We start from the raw sequence: 18,033 nt of genomic DNA on the forward strand, positions 1-18,033 counted from the left end.
TAACACTATATTGTTTTGATTACTATAGCTTTGTAATGTAGCTTGAAATCAGAGAGCATGATGCCCCCAGTTTTTTTTCTTCTTCCTCAGGATTGCTTTGGCTATCTTTGGTGGTTCCATACAAATTTTAGGGTTATTCTGTTTCTATGGAAAATGCCATTGGAATTTTGATAGCAATTGCATTGAATCTATATATTCCTTTGGGTAGTATGGACCTCTTAGCAATATTAATTTTTCCAATCCATGAGAATGGATTATCATTCTAATTATTTGTGTCCTCTTTTATCTTTTATTAACGTCTTGTAGTTTTCAGTGTACAAGTCTTAGGTCGTAACTCTACTTCAAATTCTGTAAAAAGCAGGGACTTAGTCTTATCTTTTCGTCATCCATAGTGCTTTGCAAGTGCTAGATTCTCAAGAAATGATTTTTTTTTTAATGAATGGCTTTCTGTTTATTTGAATAATATGGAGAGAAACTGAATTATATTTGAAATATGTGCCGAATCTTTAACGTTTGCTGTTCATTGATCATACTCTCTTCCAAAGGTGAGTAATTTTGAAAATGTTAGTAAATACTTAATCTTACTCTTTCCAAAATTGCCTAGCTTCTCTTTTTTGTCATACTTTAACAACACGGGGTTTGGGGTGCTGACCCGATGCAGTCTAAAATCCACATACTATTTTTGACTCCCCAAAAGCTTAACTGCTAATAGCCTACTGTTGGCTGGAAGCCTTAAAATAACATAAACAGTTGATTGACACATATTTTGTATGTTATATGTTTATATACTGTATTCTTGCAACCAAATAAGCTAGAAAAAAGAGAAGGTTAAGAAAATCATAAGGAAAATACATTTGCAATACTGTACTGTATTTATCAAAAAAAATTTTTTGTGTTAGTGGACTCATGCAGTTAAAATCCATGTTGTTCAAGGGTCACCCATATAATTAAATTAGATAGTTTGAGGAATATGTTCAACCTCACCATTTCTCTGCAGCATGAAGATTTCAGATGATCATTAAAATGTTTAATTCCTTCAAAATCTTCATTCAATCATTTATATTCTCTGGAATTTCTCCCAGAGAGAAAATATGCATATTCCCTTGCCTCAAGCATATTCAAGTATATTCCACTTGCCTCATAGACCATTGAGACCATGTAACTGAAAGCAGAATGTATCAGCTTCTCCCCCAAATTCACTGCAAACCCTGTAATTACTCTTAGGAAGTTAATATAGGCACATTTTTAACACTGACCAAAACTTTTTTCCCCCTAATGAAAAAATCTTTTCCTCTTTGACTCTTCCTAGTCACACCTGTCAGTAAGAAAGGCAGATTTTGTGTCTTTTGCTGTCACCTTATCTTTTCAGCGTAGATTCTGTTTACAAATACCTCTAAATTCTTGATCTTTTCTGCATTGATCACATTATATTATAGATAAATATAAACAAATACTACTTTATCTCCTATGTTGGTAAATCATGTATATTGTTTATTGAGATGTTGGTCATTAAAAAAAAAACCTATAGATTAAATTACATTTAAATTGTTTTCAAGTCAAGTGGAGTATAAATTTACATTTCACAACAGTACATCTTGAAAATCTCATGGGATTTTTTTCAGCTAATGTTCTAAGTCACTGATCTCAAAGAGACTACTTAAAAAGGGTGAGGTGGGGGGAGAGCAGAGAATGTGCTTAGGGCTTAGGAAGCAGAAACAATAATAACGTAAATGTCACCTGTGGTCTAAGATTGCTATCAGCAGTAACTATTTTTGCTATTAGTCTTACAGCCTACATTCGGCAGATTTTTTTTTTCTCTTGGCATTGTTTTAAACGACTGGTGTAGACTTTCTTACTCTGAGTCCAATTAATAGTTCTTTAAAGTACTCATCCCTGGCTTTATATGATGGTCAGCTTTAATGAGCTCAGAAATACTCTCATTATATACAAGGCTTTTGAAATAAGCTCCTGTCGAAATCAATTGTATCACTTTCTTCAAAGCAATTAACATAAGAATAAAGGAGGTTAAATTAGACTTCCAGGCTTTGGTGAAATTAATTAATATTACTTTACCGGTGGGGATAAGAAGTAGATAACCATTTTCATTACTTTATTTGGAAGAGATTGTCACATGCAGCAAATGGACTAGTGCAAATTTACATGCTGAATCTCTGGTATCTTTTAAATCTCTGTATTGCAAGAGATTTTTGCATAATTTTAATAGCACAGGATTAAAAAGTGTAAATTGATTGGTGAATTAAGCTGGGTGAAAGTTGGCCATTATACACCAACAACTGCTTGAGTAGGATGAACATTGAAAAATGTAAGGAAGAAAATGGCATAGAAAAGTAAAAAACAAATATCTTTATTAGATTATAAGCTATCTGTTATTGATAAAGGAAGACTAATTTGTCTTTTCATACTTATTTTTGTACATAAAAGATGCAATGTTCTGCACCCATCATAGTTTCTAGAATTCCAGAACTATAAATGCCAATAATTTAAATGTATTGATTAAGAGTTTAGTTAACTCTTAACAATATATAGTACCTGTTTATTCTCTAGATTGTAGTTTTAATGTTATAAATGAAATACAACTTTTCAAAATTGGAAAGAGGTCCATACCATTCTTTTATTGCTCAGTAATCCTCTGAGCATGATAAATTTGGTTGTCTTTCTCAGAAGAATTAAGTATTTAGCTCCCTCAAAAAAGCCACTTTAATTTTTTATCCTAATATGGGGACAGATGGAATGTAGTCCTCTCCCCTTCCTGCCATTGTAGTATAATATAAAGTTGCTCTACATTATAAGATACCACACTACTATTCAGAATTCATTCGGCTGGTCATTTGTTACCAGAATGATCGGGTATTTATTTTTTAAGAAGCTGAGGGGTCAAGGCAGTTAACATGGCTTTAATTCAACATGTAGTGAGCCGTGGCTAAATTGTAACCCCAAGCTGTTTCTCTGGTCTCATATATTCACTTCCTTGAGAGCAAAATAATAAGTTCAGAGTGTTCCTGAATGGAGACACGCTCATTTTGATGACAATGAAGGGGATTTTTGCTAATGAATTTGTAAGTGTGTTTACTCCTGTGAGCTAACTATCCTTATTACCTTACTCCTTTCTCATTGGTTAGAAATAAAGAAAATTTGATTGCTTTCAAAATAATAAAATATTATATTATTTTGGACATTGAGGGTCTCTGTCATGTTGTAAATGAAACTGTGACATTTCACCTTTTGCTAATCCTTCAGTTTTACCTTTGGTTACATTTAAATATGAAGGTAAAGAGTTGAATTTGGTATAGGGTCTAACATCATACCGTATCCTTAGTAACAGGTTATTATGAATGTGTCTGGTGGTTGGTTGACTAGAAATGATCTCCAGTTCCACATTTCAACATGAATGCACTGTGGGTGGAATGATAAATCCACTCATTTAAGCCATATTAACCATTACCTTAGATCTAGAGTGACGGTTGTTCCTGTTTGCCTAGGACTGAGGGAGTTTCCAGCACAGGGATTTTCCATGTGAAAATTGGGACTGAGGGGTTGCTGGAGATGCTGGACTTTTAGTGGTAAAACCATGAAAGTCCCAGACAGGTGGCACGAGTGGATCACCCTACACAGCTTTTACTGCACAAAGTAATTCAAATGAATCCAGTTTGCAAGACATCATTTAATTTGCCCCTTTGAGAACATGATTTCTATGCACATGTAGATTTAGCCACTAATGACTGAGATCAAGGATTTTGCTTAATGGAGACAGATGTCATGTTAACATGACAACAGTGGTAACCATTTATTGATCACAGGACTGAATCTTTGTGAAGATAGCTAAAGATAACTTTCTCTGAAATCTTTCTTGATATTTGCCCCCCAGGAAGAATTTGCCATTACTTTCTTTTTACTGCCAATGTGCCTTGTAACAAAATTTATTATAGTGCTGATAAACCTCATTATTATCAGCACTATAGTGCTGATAAACCTGTACTAGACTACAAGCTTCTATAGGAGGATAGAATCTGCCTTTTATATATCTTCGTACACCTAGCATCTAGTGTTTTTAATAAATAAATCAATTACCTATGTATTTTCTACTTTTCAAAATAGTACAATAAAAGATATGGCATTTCTTGTCCTTATTCTAGTGATGGGAAACTCAAAGATCCGAGATGTTACATAACAAGTATGAGAACACAATGTTAATAAATGATGAAGCCAAAGATGGAAAATCAGATCTAATTGCCCATTCTTTCCATTACTCTGTATTAAATAATTCTGACCAACACAGCTACTTGGAAGATCCCCTCCTTTCAAGGAGGAGAGTAGGAATCAGCAGTACAAACTAAGACCATGTTAGTCTTGTCATGGATACTGATGAGGGTTTTCTGGTAATCTGCATAGTAGATTTTATACAAAATTGCTTTGGGAAGGAAGTGATCAAATTAAAATTCAGTCAGTGCCGGGACGCCTGGGTGGCTCAGTTGGTTAAGTGTCTGACTTTCGATTTTGGCTCAGATCATGATCTCATGGTTCATGAGTTCAAACTCTGCATTGGGCTCTGCACTGACAGTACGGAGCCTGCTTGAGATTCTCTCTCTCTTTCTCTCTCTCTCAATCTCTCTCAAAATAAATAATTACACATTTTTAAAAAATACAACCAGTGCTGATATGTTTAGATAAGGAAATCAGAATACATGCTGCAGTTAGGCAGAAGGCTCTGTTATCTGTTCCCTTGGGTCACCATTAAACTTTTTTATTTTTAAAGGCACAGTGACGTGGCTGTCCCTTAAGAAATCCTATAGTACCCCTAATTCACTGTGTCCACTCCTCTTCCATCTTTTCCTATGTGTTGCATTACATTGTTCTACGTATTAACTGGGAACTGAAGACAATAAAATGCTAATATTATATATAAAGTACAGTAAAGTAGCATAGACCTATATGAAGAATATATATATGCTACCACCTTTTAATGTATGCAGGGATGCATTAATTATTAAGCAAAACAAAACAAAAAAGACTTTCCCAGCTTCTTGAAAAATATTTGTATACAAAGTTTCATAATCATTAGCTCTTGGTGTATTGTTGTCATATGAATGCTGTGATTCATGCAGATGCAGGATATTTATAAAAACTAACCACCTGAGAGTGGGTGTACATAATGACTGCAGTTTATATGACACGAAAACAGTGACCCATTTATTAAAGTCCGTTATGCAGATATGGAGGGGACTTTAAAGACATCCCAAAATATTTGTCAGGAATTAATTCTTTTTTTTTTAACGTTTATTTATTTTTGAGACAGAGAGAGGTAGAGCATGAACGGGGGAGGGTCAGAGAGAGAGGGAGACACAGAATCGGAAGCAGGCTCCAGGCTCTGGGCCATCATCAGCCCAGAGCCCGACGCGGGGCTCGAACTCACGGACCGTGAGATCGTGACCTGAGCTGAAGTCGGACGCTTAATCGACTGAGCCACCCAGGCGCCCCAAGGAATTAAATGTTTAATATATCGAATCCTCAGTGTAAAAAGAGATAAACAGTATAAACATGTGTGCAGAGTAGATACGAATTTGATATCTATATAGGGAGGACCTACTATTGGGAGGTACTGTATTTCAGGAGTATTTATATTAATGAAAATTGTGATCAGATGAAATAAAATTTGTCATATTTTACATTTTGGGAAAAAATTGATTATAGATAAAATGTGTTGTGAGTGACAATTAATAGAAAGCTTTGCCTTTAAAGCAAAATTTGCCTATAAGCAAAATTAGGGGCACCTGGGTGGCTCAGTCGGTTAAGCATCTGACTTTAGCTCAGGTCATGATCTCATGGTTCATGGGTTTGAGCCCTGAGTCAGGCTCTGTGCTGACAGCTAAGAGCCTGGATGGAGCCTGCTTTAGATTCTGCGTCTCCCTCTCTCTCTGCCTCTCTCTTTCATTCAAAAATAAATAAACATCAAAAAAAATTAATAAAAATAAAATAAAATAAGCAACACTAATGTAATTCTTTTTTACAAGAATTACATTAAATAGTAGGTGATGTGGAATCTTAGGAAATTATGCTCTTTTTATCTACAAAGAAGCCCATTCATGTGCCTTAAGCAATACTGATAAATATTTAGTTTCAAAACTGTAACTTAAAAATCTAATTTTCAGGGGCTCCTGGGTGGCTCAGTCGGTTAAACATCGACTTCGGCTCAGGCCACAATCTCACGGTTCGTGAGTTCGAGCCCCGCGTCGGGCCCTGTGCCGTCAGCTTGGAGCCTGGAGTCTGCTTCAGATTCTGTGCCTCTCTCTCTGCCCTTCCCCTGCTCACACTCTGTCTCTCTCTCTCTTTCTCAAAAATAAATAAAAAACACTAATTAAAAATAATTTTTTTAAATCTAATTTTCAGTACTTATCTGTGTCTTAGTTATTTACATATTAGGGAAAAAACACGTTTTTTATATTCATCTATCTTCACATTATCATCAGGAATACAAGCACTGAGAACACTGATGAGTATAATCTGTTTTACTTAGTCAAATTGTATAACAAGCCTGGAAGAAATCCAGGCTAGCATCCTGTTTGGCCCCTAGTGGTGGGCCAGTAAATACAAATGGGTGGTACTCTATATTCATATAAAGAGGGATCTAAAAGCTGAACCTAGGCAAGTCAAACAGTAGACTTCTATCTCAAAGAAGGAGACATCTGAAAACCACCATTGCGCCTCACTATTTAAAGCAATATTCTATAATACACTTCCATAATTTTTATGCATTTGTTTTAGTTGTGCCCTTTTTCTTCCAAATTGAACATACTGTTAGCTTGCTTAAGTGCAGTACATTCATCATTTAGTATATACGTATTAAGTTTGCCATTGCAACACAAGTACACATGTGAGCATAAAGTGCTCAAATAGTCAGGGATTACCTGAACCTAAACCATGTATAACAAGTGAGCTTTTGACACTTAAATTATTTTGAGGTAGTTTTTCAGTTTAATAAATCTCGCCTGCTTGTTTATTTATGTATCAGCCCAATCCCAAAGGTTCTCATCCAATCGGATCCTCATAACCACCCAAGGACTTAGGTTCTATTACTAACCTGTTACTGTTTTAGTTGAGGAGAGAGACTTACCCAAACTAGTAAGTAGTAGATTCCAAGCAGTCCCCTTCCAGAGCCCTTCTGCTCTGTAACATTAGGCTGTTACAGAAAAATCCAAGGAAAGATAATAAAATTTCGCCTTCATGTGCTGAAAGAGATGTAGACACTTCAGATGACTTAAGAGAACGCAGAGGACTTAGCAGTTAGTTCTTTGTAGTTCTCTGTGCAATGCGGTGTAGTTCAGTAGTTCACAACTTTACAGTTCAGTTTGGGAAGAGAAAGAGAGAGAAAAATGAATGTTCTGCACACAGAGTATCATATCTGGTGAGACAAATCAAGGGAGACCTTGAGTGCACAGTACGGTTTTGAAAAGGAAAAAGCAGTGAGGAGGAGGAAAAGCATTCAAGTTTCAGAGGTAGAAACGTCTGCCGTCAGCTTTCCATGTGGCAGGATCATAGGTCATTTCAAGCAAAGAACACATGTAGGGAGAGAGAGGCAGGTAAGACTGCAGTCATAGTTTGGGTCTCATTGGAAAGGACTTGAAATGCTAGGTTGAAGAATCTGAACTAGACTGGGTAAACATCAGAGGCACTGTGATGTTATATTTAGCAGGAGAGATTGGTGCATTCACCCTATTAGGATTACCTGGACAGGCTTTATAAGAATTATATACTTAGAGAGTATAAATATAAATATATCTTCTCCAAAGGAGAATGTTGAACTTCGAACTTGCATACTGTACTTCATTCTACTAGGTAGAAGAACTTTATGTTTTAGTTCTTTCTCATTTAAATGGACAGTTTACTGTTTTTCATATGCTTGCTCTTAGTCGTTCTCCACTTACTGTCTCTTTTCAGGAAAAAAAAATTCAGTGCATTAATATCCGTAAGAACTTATTTTAAATGGTTTGTTTGTAACCATCTCTAGGTTCTTTCCAATCATGCTAAATAAAGAACTAAGACCATAGTACATTCAACTGAACTGAATTCCTGAAGCCCCAGTTAGTAACTGGAAGCATTTGATGATGTGCCAAAATGTCTCGAGTTCTTCTGCCTTCCATTTACTACCTTTTGACCTGTGGCATTGACATCGTAAACAGAATTCAGAGTAGGGAGAGCCATGGTCAGATGGCTGTCCTGAAGTAGTCTGTTGTCGGCAGATGGCCATGTTATTGAGTGTCCTCCTCTCTCTCTCTCTCTTTATGTATCTCTCTCTCTCATTTTTTTTTACGAATTCACAATGTGTTTTTTAAAAAGTTTTAAATATAAAGAACATCATAATTACCTATCATGCCAACATAACAAAAAGATATACTTCCTCCAGGCGTTGACAGGTCATTCTGTATTTATGTCCAGAGATTAATAGCAGATACACTGCTATTATTTTCGGTAATAGCAGCAATACCTAATTTAAGCACACTCTAGCAGCAGATATGTTTTTATCTCTCTATCACATTAATATCTGAACCATTGTTTTACTTGTCTCCACTTTTTTTTTTTTTTAATTTAAATTCAAGTTAGTTAACATACAGTGCAGTCTTGGCTTCAGGAGTAGAACCCAGTGATTCATTTCTTACACATGACACCCAGTGCTCATCCCAGAAAGTGCCCTCCTTAATGCCCATCATCCACTTTTTTTTTAATCTTCCGAAAAGTAACCTTTTTTGGTTTTCAGTTGATTTTCAACTCGTTTTAACAGGTCATATCCATTGATTTGTTGGACACTGAGTCCTCTGAATTCATAATAGCCTTTGCCGGTTTAATTTCTATCTAGAATCATACATGCAGATCCTGATCTCAGTGAGTCAAATGAATGAAAGTCACACAGATTTATAGCAATTAACTTTTCTCTTTTTTCTCTTTTATTACTTATCAGCTAGTTATCCTCTTACTGTGTAACTGACTAGTGATACTACGCTCTGAGTAACTATTTTTCCTTATTACATATGATTGTGTGCTCAATCCAAGCACCTAGACTTGAAATATTCTTGTGTATTTAAGAAAAGAATTGATTTGGGGCGCCTGGGTGGCGCAGTCGGTTAAGCGTCCGACTTCAGCCAGGTCACGATCTCGCGGTCCGTGGGTTCGAGCCCCGCGTCGGGCTCTGGGCTGATGGCTCAGAGCCTGGAGCCTGCTTCCGATTCTGTGTGTGTCTCTCTCTCTGCCCCTCCCCCATTCATGCTGTGTCTCTCTCTGTCCCAAAAATAAATAAACGTTGAAAAAAAAATTAAAAAAAAAAAAAAAAAAAAAGAATTGATTTGTAATGTGAAAAAAAAATGCCACTTTTTTTTTTTTATAACACTTGTGTGACACTGTTGACCATTATGCTTCTCAGGAAAAAAAAAATGTATAAACACGTATGATCCATTTTGTTGAGAATTATAAAGTAATCTTGCTGTGAAAATAGATAAGAAACCTAGGTTTTCACCAGGCGCCAGTCAGGAACTGGTTTGTTTTTAAAAACACTACCTATAGAAATGATTTATTCTGAAACTGAATTATCCTTTATTGCCTTCGAACATCCTATTGGAGACACTTCTATACTGGCAGAGAAATCTAGGTAATATGGAAAAGCTACCGGTCTATACCTACTGATTAATTCACTGCCAGGCATTGACTGGATAAATAAATACCTCCTTGGGAACATCTATATGCTCTTTGCTATTACGAGAATTACATGGGAAAGAGCCACAGAGATTTTTAGCCTAACTGCCTTGTATTAAATGAGAAAACTGCTGTCTGTAGAGATTAAAAGCCTTCCTCAGAGCCACAGAGCTTGTTAGTGGAAGAAAGGACCTCGCCCTCAGCTGTTCTGTGCCCTCAAGTCCACTGTTGTTTTCATTCTGGTTCTCATGTTCTGTAGCCAACCTTGAGTCCTGAATTTGGGCAAGTAGTAAATATTTAATGCAGAACATGAATTTGAGGAATCAAATGAAAAATTACAACCAAATGCAGAATATCCTCATTAGTTAGTAGGAATTTTGTGATCTAAAGATTTCAAAAAATGAATTCAGTTCCATTCAGTGGATGTTACTACAGAAAATGAATGAAGGGCAGGGGTGGGGGTGGTGAGGGGGGTGTCTTGTCCTGGGCAGAGTTAGGTGGTTGTTTTACATTCCTGAAGATTCACAAAGCACTTTAGCATATACAAGAGTGAGGAGTCCTGAATTACAATAACCTACTTTTAAATCCACAGTTTCTCTAGAAGCTTGCCAGTGGTGTGGGTTGTTTTTGTTTTTGTTTTTGTTTCTCTCCCTGAATACCTACTTACTTTGGACATAGAGTTCTTATGGAAATATTAGACTAACTACTAATGAATAAACCAAAAGAAAAATACCCAAAATAGGAGTCTTGTAAGCTTTGTTTTGCTTCCATATTTCTAGTATTATAATGGGAGCAAATACCTGTGATGCCTTGTGTTAAAAATTATAGTAATTGGGTGTTCATTTTATTTCAGTTCCTCTCAGAATAAGGTGGGTTTTTTTTTTCCCCCTTAAGTTTGGGCAAAGTAAGAGTTGTAGTCACTGTATTGGAATTTTGTTTTTCAAGGTATAGTTTTACGACACATGGTTTTCAATACGACAGGACTAAAAAGAGATTTTATGATGCCTAAAAGATATAGTAAGTTTATTCAAACTTAGTCGTGAGGAAAATATTCCTGTAGCATACCGTTAGTGTTGTAATACATGCTTCTCCCTGCTTTTACTTTTCAGGATATATTTTCTGAAAAGTTCTTTTTTAGAAGTAAAATCTCACATGCTACAGAACTATAGGGAAATCCCCTTTGCCACTTGGAGTATCTCTGACACTTGTCATGGAGAAGGCAGCACGTAGTGTTTCCCGGGTGTATACTGTTTTTATTTTTCTGTGTACAAAATATTAGAATAATAAATGGTTAATGGTAAGGCTTGTGGACATGAAAACTGTTGTCTGTAATTTATATGAAATTTATGTAGCAAAACATAACTGTTCTTTAAGAAACTCTCCTTTGTCAATTTCACAGTCAATTTCCAAGTAAGTCAGTAACTGAGTTTAGAATACAAGCTTAAACCTTAGAATAAACACCTTATCTAAACTGATTTAGAAAGCACGTATCTTGACAAATATCGAGGGAAATTCATAAACTCTGGAACGAAAAGAAAAAATGGCAATGTCAGCTATACTTTTAGTGTAATTTATATTTAACCTTTTATCTTTATAATAATAAATATTATCACAGCCAGTTCAAGCAGGCAACTTTAATTTACATCTGTTGGTTAAAGGCTTTAGCTTTTGTTTATGCATGCAAGAATTCTGACTTTTTAAGATTAGCTTCAAATTTTTGGATCCGTTCCACGAAGAAACATACTGTTGTTAAGTGCAGGCAAACTTGAGAACCTCACCATTTCTGCGTTTATGACCAGGAGCCAGCAGAGTCGTTTTCATGTTTATTTACTCTTGTTTTAGTGTGTCATATCAGTTGACAGTATTCAGGGCTTATGTTGATCCAAGTTGCCATAAAGCAAGGGAATGCAGGCTATAGAACTGTCAGGGGGTCTCCGCACCACACACCAGCGCAATTTAAGAAAAGCCTTTGCAGAAGGATTCAGTGTCAGTTTTGGAAATTGACTGTAAAAATGCAAATTGGCCTTCACTTTGCAGTCTCTGGAACAAAAGAGGTGGAAAGTGAGGAACCGTCAAACAAGCTGAACGTACTTTTAGGCAGAGTTGATTTCATGAAGACAAAAATAGGGTCCCGTTTGCTCATTCACAATAGATATTCAGACTGGATATTCTGCAGTCTGTGTTTTATTGGAGCCTGCAATGCCCCCAAGAGAAGGGTCACCTCATTCTAATTCATCCTAATGTTTCCCCTCCTTCCTACACAGGGAAGTCTTCCAATGCTCCTCACTCTGCAGGGTTAGGAGGAAAGACTTCCTCTGACCAGTCTCTTCTGTCACCTTTGTACTTTACGCTGGTGAAATGCTACTACGTTTTGATATTTGAGTGCAGATCGCATTCGTGTCTTCTGTGGACTTACCGTGTGCTGTAGCCAGGAACCCGGTCTGCATTCCTTTTTCAAATCCTGGGGCTCTTCTAATTTACTTCATGAGTGAAAATGAATTCTAGAATCCCCAGGTCAGGGGGACAAAAGGAACAAACCAGAAGATGCATAACATTTTTTTTTTAATTTTTCTCATGCCTATACTTAGCTCTCCTTAAATGTTACTCACAATCAAAGAATTGTTTTATTTCAGAGAATATTTGGTGGCTGCAGTTTGTGCCTTTAAACTGTCTCATCAAAATAACATGATTTTCTTTTTGCTTTCTCAAGAGGTATTCCACTTTTAAAGAGAGTCTTGAGGGAGGTATTTTAGGAGAGCTAACCTTTTCATTTGTACTGGTAAGTTACTTGTATGGATAAATGACTTACATTTTAATGGAACTGAGGTATCTTCATCTTGCTTTTTTTTATTCTGCTTGCTTTCTTTATATATTTTTCTATTATTAAGAAAGGAATGAGAGGTATTTTTTGAGGAAATGATCCTAAAACACCACTTTTTGATAATTAACATTTTCTTCAAATATGTTTGGGGAGAACCTTCTTGATAGTCTCAGATTTGAGCAGGTCGCGTTATTCTCAACATTGATTCTCAACATTGATTTTTCTTTTGACTACTCTCATTAATTTGAACATTTTATTGTGAAATATCCAGTAAATTATGAGAGCAGAGAGCTAACTAGGTAGGTGGTATAAATTTGGGGCAGTTTTGACACTACTGACCTTTTCAGAAAAAAACAGACACAGACTCTAGTCTGAGTTGAATCCAATTGCTAAGTAACTACAGTTTTTATTGAAGTTAAGTTTTGTTTTGAGATACTTGTGGATCTACATACAGTTGTAAGAAATAATACAGAAAGATCCCATTTATTCCTTGCCATGTTCCCCATGCAGGATATTGATGTTGATTTCGTCAAGTGTAGAACATTTCCATCACCGCAAGGAATAGAACTATAAAGCAAGAATTACATAGATTTGAGCGATTTCCCGATTCCAAATTCTTCAGTACTAAAAATTTTGACACCTGGACACACTAACAGCAGGGTTTTAGAGGAAAAATCATTTGGCTAGGTCAGTAAGCCTGCGTTCGTTTCTCAGCTCTGCCACTAAGACTGATTTAAGCACTTTATGGGAGTCACTGCCTTGCCGTGCTAGAATTTATTCTTTTGTAGGGACTTGGTCTAAGTCAGTGATTCTCAACCAGAGTGGAGGAGAGCGATGTCTTTTTCTGCTGTGAAGTCTTGTCAGGATCTTGGGTTGGGGGGGCTTTTCAGACCCAGCGAAACACCTTTCCGTCCACGTCTCTACCTGCACCTCCACCTTCGCCACATGCAGATTCTGCTTTTGGCTCCCGGACGTCCAAGATTTCGACTCCCTCATCCTCCATGGAGAACTGCTTCTGAAAACAATTAAATATGTTACTCGTGGGCTGTAGATACAGTTTGCCAATGACTGGTCTCCAGCATCTCCAACGCTACTTTTCAGCTTGAAAATAATAAGAGAAAAAGTTCTACAAAGAACATTGAAATCTTTCTGCTTCATAGCACTCCCAGTTGATGACTCATAGGACTGGAGAAAAATGTGCTGAATTTCGGAACCAGTTTTAGAATGGTGTATGAGGAAGGTCTCCTCCAAAGGGGATGTGATAGAAATGACATTTGAGGAAATATAGGGATACTCCTACAGAAATCAAATTAGGTAAATCAACAAACTGAAAAAAAATGAGTCACTCAACATAAGGATTTGACCCTGTCTGATGTCTAATTTTTTTAAGTTTATTTATTTATTTTGAGAGAGAGCAAGTGGGGGAGGGGCAGAGAGATAGGAAAGAGAATCCCAAGCAGGCTCTGCACTGACAGTGCAGGGCTCGAACTCACGAACCACCACGAGATCATGACCCCAGCCGAAGTCAGACACTTAACCGACTGAGCCACCCAGGCACCCCTGATGCCTAATTTATAGGTTTAAATTTTAAGTTTTAGAAATCGGTAACTTTCTCTGTAACCTTGATGTCTTCTCTCCAAAAAAGATTTATTATAAAATCATAGCATAAAAAAGAAGGATATAGTGTTTTTTATCATTATAATTACTGTCTTAAATATTTTTTGCCAGGATTCAGACTAGCCTGTTAAACCTCCCTGGTTTTATACTTCTGGTTAGTGCTATCTCCCTGACTGTGACAGGTCCGAGTTACCGATATGACTCCTTTCTGTTTCTTTCCTTAAGGAGTGAAAACATATGGGGTGGGGGTGGGGGGGACAACCTAGGATTTCAAATGATATACCTAACTTATATTAGAATGTTGAAAGCAATGAGTCTGAACTTAGAAACAAACCAAGAGGCAAGGAAAAAAAAAGGAAATGATTTTTTTTCTATATTACATTAGGGATGACTCATGAAAGAAAAAATTGAGGAAATCCAGAAACAAGAATCTATTTTCCAAAATGACAGCTAAATGAGATTTTGGGGCCCACACTAAAATGAGCTGAGTCAGACAGAGCAACAAGCAATGGCCAAAGGAAGTGATGGTATATATGAAAATCTGCAGGTTTAGAGTGACTCAGAAGATGTAAGAAACCCTTACTCAGACACAGGGTTGCCTGTGGCACACTCGCCTGGAAATGGTTAAAAGACAGAAAGGGCTGAGGGAAGGCAATATAAACCTGGATACCTGCTTTCCACTAAGATCCTCTGATTCTCTAAGGTAACACCGCTGTCCTGAGAGATGCGTGGCCAGCTCTCTGGTAACGCACTGAGGAAGGTCTAAATGAGAGAGCCCCAGAGACTGTGAGGCCAGACCAGCTCTGTGCTTGGGAGCGGCCAACGATGACTCATAGGAGGTGGAGGACAGTGTGCTCCATTTACGGGCTAGGTTCAGAGTGGTGCATGAGACAGAGTGTTTGGTATTAATGATATAGTGATACCACAGGGGACGGGGAGTATATAGCCAGTTACCACTGAAGTTAGGAACAGAGCTGTATTAACCCAGTGTCTGAATCTAGATGCAAAGGACCCGTGTGGTGCCAGCTGCTAAATTCTTCATGATTTTACCCTTGAATGAATACTGGACTCAGGCGTCTTGGGACTATTGATATTTCTTTTTAAAAATCCTGATCTATACGTCAACAACACGCAACCATCTTCAGCATACCAGTCTTTATTAATAAAATAGAAAAGATGATATGGATCATCAGCCTCGGAAAGGAGACAAGAGACACTACAAAGAATCGGTAGTATCTACAATACATCATTGTTAGCAACATCTCAATGAGGAGTGAAACAAGATTATTCTGGCATCATCTGTGAGAATTTCAGACAAGCTATTTTAAGAGGAAAGTGGGCAGATAGATGATGGATGGAGGGATGAATAGATGCAGGGGTGGACGGAGGCAGAAGTGGGTATGCACGTTGAAAGGTGTAATAGAGCACTATCGTCTGAAGTCAGTTGAAGTTATTCTGAAAGGAAAAAGAACAAAGGAAAAACCGGAAGCCACAGATGGGACTAGCAAAGCTGAGCCTGAGCCTCAACACACTGTGAGGAGGAAGAGCTATTAAGGAGGTTGTCAAACTAGACAGATGATCCATTACTAGTGGAAGCCAAGAGGCTCAGAACCATTAGCAGCGATTGTAATCTTCTGAGTGCCTGGAGAGACCATCGCAATTCATCTAGGAATGGTTATTGCTTCTTACGTGACAGTCATGAGGACCTCACTAGGTCCGAACCACAAACTTTTCTGATGAAAGATGGAGCAAATTGCTAAATTTGAAATCATCCTTGCGATAGGCAGCCTGCAGCTCGGGGTACTCAGGAATACAAATTAGCCTTTTGTACAATAGCAGTAATTGTGCTGGACTTTCACGATCAAAACGTGTGAATGAAAGACCTTGTTTTGAAAAGAATTCATTCCAAGTATTTTGGGGAGGAGGAGAGCTGGCATCGCTTTCAGAAATTGTATTTTTACATGATTTATGCTACCATTCTCCCTGATTCGTCTTGATCAGACATAGCGTAGTGAAGTATTTAAGGGCACAGGCTGAACACAAACTGCCTAGGTTTGGTATGTGTCTCTGCTCCTTTATTGGCTATGTGGCCCCAGACAGTTGTAATGTTCGGAGGCCTCAGTTTCCTCATCCGTAAGATGGGGACAAAAATAGCACTTAAATCATAGAGTGGTAAAGTTTAGATGAGTTATTACATGTAAAGCACTTTGGCAGTATCTGGCACATAGCAAGCACCGCCCCCCAAAACAGAATCTTTCTCTATCTCCATCGCTTCCTTCTATTATTCTCTGAGCCACGTGTGAGCATGCGCTCGCTGTAGCATAGCTCGGGCCTGTGGGCAAAGATCCATTGGGAAGTGTCATAGCTGCAGCAGGAGAAGAGGAGTGGGCGTCCCTAACATCCTGGCTAGATCTTACCAAGAAAATAGGAATTAGCTTTGATGGTATACAGAAGAGAAAACCATGAGACACAAAAACGAGGCATCAGGCTACTGATATTTTTAATGCAAGAAAAAGAAAAGAAAGGATTGTCATTAAAATACATCGAAAATTTACATCTCATGGAGCGCCTGGATGGCTCAGTTGGTTAAGTGTCTGACTTTGGCTCAGGTCATGATCTCACGGTTCAGTCCAGGCCCCGCATCGACCTCTCAGCTGTCAGTACAGAGCCTGCTTCAGATCCTCTGTCTCCCTCTCTCTCTCTCTCTCTACCCCTCCCCAACTTGTGCACGTGCGCTCTCTCTCTCAAAAAATAAAAAATTAAAAAAACGACATTTTTTTAAAAAAGAAAATTTACAACTATGGGCTAAGATATGTGGCCCTTCAGTATTCATTATAATTTCCAAATATGTTGTGGCTTTTCGCACCTACACCACTCACCCCATCTAGAAGGCTTTGCCCTACAACCAGTTTCCAATAATTAACATTATACCCATATTTCAAAGCATGGGATAAATCTGCCTTTATTCCCAGCTACAAGGATTTGCTAAAAGCTGCTTTTATAAAGATCTTAGTTTTTAATTTGCCTTACTTTTCTTATCAGACAATAAACTCTCTTAAGACATAAATCCTGTTATCATTACCACTTATTATTTTTAATCATCACCTGTGTGCCTCCCCCTGCCCAATCCTGACCCCATGTGCAGTGAATGCACAAAAAAATGTTTGTTTTTGAACTATGGAATGAATCTCAAATCTATATAGGCAAGGAATTTCACTCCCTGATAAAGCTCCCAGAAAATCTTTTTCCAAGCCCCAGAAGACCCCGTGTAATGAAGAGTGACAGCTTTTCAACAATGATTTCACTTACCTATGAAGTTATTAAAACAGTTGCTGCTTTAGATTGCTAATTAATAAAGATAAATAAATATTCTCTCCACTGTTGGGCCAGTTGGGTTCTCTGTGCATTCTTGTTCCTGTTTTTATTCTACTCCTGACCACAGTTTGTTGCTGGTTCATCTATTAGGCATTTGAAATGTTGAATTACTCGGCATCACATTTGTTCTTGTATTGTCTAGGCTCTAGTCAGCCTCCTGGGGTCGTCACACCATAATCTTAAACACAACATGTGCCTTGTGGCCCAGATGTTTTCCAAGAGCGAGTGCTGCAGCCAAGAAAAGCAAGATAGTATCTTGAATACCCAAAGGGATTGATAGGACTGAAAAAGCAACCGTCCAGCCAACTGTAGAGCTGTCCAAGAAAAAGTGAGCCTATTATTTGTATAGTTTGGAGTTTTTGTGATCAAACAGAATTTGAAACAATTTTTCGGATAAGATCTTGTGCTTCACAGGTTCTCATAATATCTGCTTCTCTAGCGTGGACTTGGGCACTTGGCAGTTTGTAGATTAAAACTAGGATTATAGGGACGTCAAGAAAACCAAAAACAGCAAAGAAGGG

At 37.6% G+C, this 18,033-nt stretch overlaps 1 protein-coding gene across 18 annotated transcripts in view; it reads left to right on the forward strand.

Annotated features, from left to right (window-relative positions):
- NRG1 (neuregulin 1) overlaps positions 1–18,033 on the forward strand; it is a 1,116,936-nt gene that overhangs the window by 1,022,273 nt on the left and 76,630 nt on the right. The window contains exon 1 of one of the 18 annotated variants that reach the window (XM_045456348.1): positions 14,734–14,840. The exons of the other annotated variants lie outside the window; for them this stretch is intronic. The gene's annotated coding sequence lies outside the window, so the exon portion shown is untranslated. Of the gene's footprint in view, positions 1–14,733; positions 14,841–18,033 lie in introns of those variants that run through there. 18 annotated transcript variants of the gene reach the window in all.

Source organism: Leopardus geoffroyi, chromosome B1, assembly GCF_018350155.1.
Source record: "Leopardus geoffroyi isolate Oge1 chromosome B1, O.geoffroyi_Oge1_pat1.0, whole genome shotgun sequence".
Taxonomy (NCBI): Eukaryota; Metazoa; Chordata; class Mammalia; order Carnivora; family Felidae; genus Leopardus; species Leopardus geoffroyi.